General features: G+C 52.5%; 1 pseudogene; it reads right to left on the bottom strand.

Moving 5' to 3' along the window:
• Nucleotides 1–3454: 3454 nt before the first annotated feature.
• Nucleotides 3455–4393, bottom strand: LOC129086148 (diablo IAP-binding mitochondrial protein-like; annotated as a pseudogene).
• Between the last annotated feature and the right edge of the window lie 231 nt (nt 4394–4624).

The following is a 4624-nucleotide window of genomic DNA, read 5'->3' on the forward strand; positions in this document are numbered from 1 at the left end:
TATAGTTATCTTTGAGCTGGCTGAGCTCATTGAGCTACCTTAGAGCCACTGTTTTGAATTCACTATCTGATAGTTCACTTGCCTCTATTTCATTTAGCTCTCTCTGTGGGGATTCCTCCTTTCCTTCATTTTGGAGGAACTTCTTTTTCTTCCCATTTTTGTGAGTCTTATTTATTTATTTATTTATTTGCTTGCTTCTGCTTCAATTGATCCATCTAGATTTCCTGACTTTGTGGATTAAACTTCCATGGTAGTAGGCAGGTCTTTTTATTTGTTTGTTTTTTCCTTACTTTTCTTTCTGGGTCTGCCTCTGATAGTGTCAGTTGTTGACCCTATCTGAACTTGGGCTGTTTGTTTGAGCCTTCCAGGAATCTACTTTCTGTGTCTGTCTCCTGTGATTGTCAATCTATTCACTCTGTCCTCATCTGTCAGACTTATGCACCACAGGGCAGAGCAGTGCCTCCTGATGTTGGGACTATCATGCCCTTATAGGCTGCTGTCACTCAGGGGCGTAGTCTGCCTGAGCGAGAAGGAGATCATGGACTAGGCAAGAGTTAGCACCGGGACTTCCCAACGCCTCTGTCTCCAGTCTCTCCTCAGGGGTCTCGGGGCAGCTCTGTGACCCCTTCAGCCCGGGATCCACTATTTCTGCAGACCGCTCTGCACTCACGGGCCCGTGCGGGCGCCGGTTTACGTGTGCCCTTGCCAGTCTGTGCACTCCCTCGCAGGTCCCGCGGATGCTGGCCTGCTGGAGCCCTCGCCAGCCTGCACGGTCGCAGGTCCAGACACGCCCTCACCAACCCTCGCTGGCCGCTGGCACGTGTGTGTGCACACCTGCACTGGTGGTTTTGGGCTGTATATTGTGTGCTTTTCAGCCTTTGGCTCTTTGGGGGCATGGCCTGCCCACAAACAATGGAGACTACAGAAAGGAGAAGGAATTGGGACTCCCCGGTTCCTCCTCCCATTCTTTCCCCAACGCCTCTGTCTCCAGTCTCTCCTCAGGGGTCTCTGGGCAGTTCTGTGACCCCTTCTGCCCAGCATCCACTATTTCTGCAGACTGCATTGTATTTGCCAGCCGTCTGGCTCCCGCGTGCCTGCTTCTGCCTCTTTGTGGGGGTGGCCTGCCTGAGCAAAATGGAGACTACGGAATGGGGAGGGAGTGGGGTCTCCCCGGTTCCTCCTCCCATTCTTTCCCCAACGCCTCCATCTCCAGTCTCTCCTCAAGGCTCTCTATGCAGCTATGTGTCCCCTTTGGCCAGGGATCCTCTATTTCTTCCAGCCAGTCTGCACTCAGCCCCTCAGCTCACACGCGCACAAGCTATGTTCAGGGCACACAAAAGGTAGGTTAATTGATTCCCTTATGCCTGATTCCCTTATGCCTGAGCGAGATGGTAGCTGCAGAGAGGGAGGTGAGTTATCACAGGGGCTCTGCTGGCCACTGTCTCAGTTCTCTTCACAAAGTTTTCCTCACCAATCTTTCCTCAGGCACCAGCCCACTCTGCTGCCACCTCTACGCAAAGATCACGGAGGGCGGCTGCCACTGCAAATTTTTGTGTTGGCCCTTTAAATGTCTCTTTGCATCTCCAGCCGCCTGTCTCTGGCAGAGAGAGCCCCTAAGCTTTTCAGGGTTGTGTTTTGTCTGTGTTTTCCTGGTTTCAGCTGCTGTAGTCTAGGGGTCACTGTTTATGGTTCAGACCCTGTTCTTCTCAGGGGGATCTAACTGGCCATTTCAATGTCCCTCTGGTGCTGGTGCCTGTGGGTGCCCAGCCCACCCTCACGAGCCTCCACCGCATTTCTCACCCATTCAGATGTGTGAAAGTTGATTGCACTGTCTGTCCACAGCTCCAAGGCTCCTCTCTCTCTATCATTCCATTGTTTTCCAGGTGATTTCTCCACTACTTAGTCACAATTCCACTTTGGTCTTGGGAGGGAGTCCGCGTGACTCCCATTCACTCCTCCACCATATATTTTCTTCAGATCCCTGGTATTTGGAAAACACAGTCCATTTTGTCGACCCTGATTCCCACAAGCTGTTTGCAAACTGCTCCGGGAACACATGCACAGTCCTCTGCCAGGTGGCTGGGGAGGTAGAGAGGGATGGATAACTGCTACTGTGCTAAGAACTAAAATTGATGAATTAACCACAATTTACCATCCAAGACTTCCCTTGGAAGTTGCAAGCCTTCAAAAGACTCCAAAGTTCTTAATAGTTAAATCTACATCAGAAAGATTTTAATTGCTAGTGCAATGATTTCTACGTAGTGAAACAGATTTCCTGGTGCTTCCTACTCTGCCATTTTCCCAGAATCTTCTCTATATACATTATTTTTTATTACTATCAGGACAACCCTGAGAGGCAGATAAAGCACAATTTTCCTCTTTTGCAATGAAAAATAAAGGGAAAAGAGGTGAGGTGATTTGCCCAAAGCCACACAGCTCACAAAGTCTATCCTGACTTCTTGCCAGGTGCTCTTTCTCCTTAATACACCACGCTGCCTCTGGACTGTGGCACCCCAACCTGCCCCCAGGTACATAGGGTGCTGGGATGGTCCCCCAGGCTGTCTCTCACTCTCACACCTCCCAGTCTCCTTGCCTTGCTCCCTCTGGCCTCCCTCTTCTTAACCAGGACACCAGGTAGTACAATGGGTGGGAACAGACATAGTGGGGTAGACTCACGCTCACTGGCTATGTAAGTTTGGGCAAGGTACTTAACCTCTCTGAACCTATTTCCTCAACTCTCAGGTAGAGATCAAATAGCATTCACCTCAGAGGGTTATTGTAAGGATTTAGCACAGTGACTGATCAGCTCTGGTGATCCACTTTTCACTCCTTCTCTAACACATGGTGTTGTTCTTTTTGTCCCCTCTGCTGGTCTCTCTGCCTGTTTCCCAAACAAGCTGCAGTCCCTTCAACATAGTGGGCCCAGCTGAGAGACACAGATGGAGCTGGGGCTGAGACCTCATCTGTAATTTGCCCTGGATCAGAAAGAGAATTTATTCCAGGAAAGGAACCAGAGTCAAATCACATATGTGAACATATGAGTTGCCTTCCAGGCAAGGTTTAGGAGAAAGGCTGTAGGGGGTGGACAGGCTGAGGCTGGGTTGTAGCAACAGCTCTGGGGAGGTTGAGGTGATGTGAACTGGGATGGAAGTGGCCAGCATGCAGACACCAAGGGCACCACCCTCAGGAAGCAGCAGAGGGTGGGGATTATCCCCTAGCCATTGCCCAAGGGCCAGCTCACCCCCCAGAGGACACTTACAGAGTGTCCTCCCTCTGAGATGAGATCAGATGAGATCAGACGAGATGAGGCGAGATGAGGGTGAGTTGGTGAGATGCTCTGGGTGGGAGGTAAAATGTCAGGGGGCAAGAGGGCAGCTGTGCTGAGTGGTGCCAAGCGTTCGGGGCTAAAAACAGGCCCAGTACAAGCCTGAGGCCAGGGGAAGGGGCCAGGCACTCACAGCTCGGAGGCCCCAGGCCTGACTGGCCAGGGCAGGGCCTGCCGCTGCCTCTCGGTGCAGAGGAAGCCAAGCCAGCCCCAGGCTGAGCAGACAGATGTGGGCAGCGGCTCGGGCACTAAGTCCTCACGCAGGTAGGCCTCCTGCTCCGCTCGGCCCTGTCGTCCCTCTCCTGTGTCTTCTGACAGAGTTCTTCTGTCTGTGCTTCTGCCAGCTTGGTTTCTGCTTTCTGGGAGAGCTGGCGCCCCTCCTGCACCTGCAATTTCACCAGCTGAATGTGATTCCTGGCAGTGACAGAGGCCTGATCTGCCCCTGCCTGTGCGCTGCCTGCCTCGTGTCCCGCAGCATCCTGGGAAGTTACTGAGCCCCTCTGTCCCTCAGTTTCTTCACTAGTGTGGTACACAGCCTCCGCCGCCATTTCGGAAAGACCGACTGCAGTCATCCAGGTGCTCTCCAGCCTCAGGTACTACTGCTGCTTGGAAGTCATCTCAACTCTGGCCCCGATGATCACCTGCCACACTTCACCTTCCTCCTGTGAGTTCATTTTCCCAAATAAACTTGTATATTGTCGGTACAGAGAGATTAAGGTATAAACTGCCTTCGTGTACTCGGTGATGGCTTCAATCAGTGCATAGGTGGTCTACGAGAGGAAGGTGGAGGTGCTCTTTGTTACCAGAGACACGGCTCTCCTCATCAGCGCGTCGTTACTGAGAGAATGAGGCTCCGCTTTCTGGGCCATAGGGACTGCACACAGGGCCACCCCAAATCCAACGGCCGCGGTTCCGTGCCATGGTCTCACCAAGTCCGAGAAACCGCTTCTTCAAGTTCGCCGCGACGGGAACACCCCGTCTGTACCTAAAGAAGGACGACACGCCCCGCTACCACCAGCTCCTCAGAGCCGCCATCCTGCGCCAGACGAACGCCAGACGTACACGCCGGAAGTGGCATAGCTTCCTTTTTTTTTTTTTTTTTTTTCCGTTTTACATTTATTCTTAAATCCCTGTGCCAGACAGCTATCAGAGTAGAAGGACTACGGTTCCCACCCGAGCCTGGCTGTAGGCCTCCTGTTGGTGGAGGGTCATCAGGCACCTGGAGGGTCATCAGGCACCTGGAGAGAGAGGCTGCACTGCTAGAAACGTGTCATGGCCTCAGCATCCTGGGAAGAGGGA

The sequence above is a fragment of the Pteronotus mesoamericanus genome, unplaced genomic scaffold (assembly GCF_021234165.1).
Source record: "Pteronotus mesoamericanus isolate MK-2021 breed Mesoamerican mustached bat unplaced genomic scaffold, CSHL_Meso_final scaffold_36, whole genome shotgun sequence".
NCBI lineage: Eukaryota > Metazoa > Chordata > Mammalia > Chiroptera > Mormoopidae > Pteronotus > Pteronotus mesoamericanus.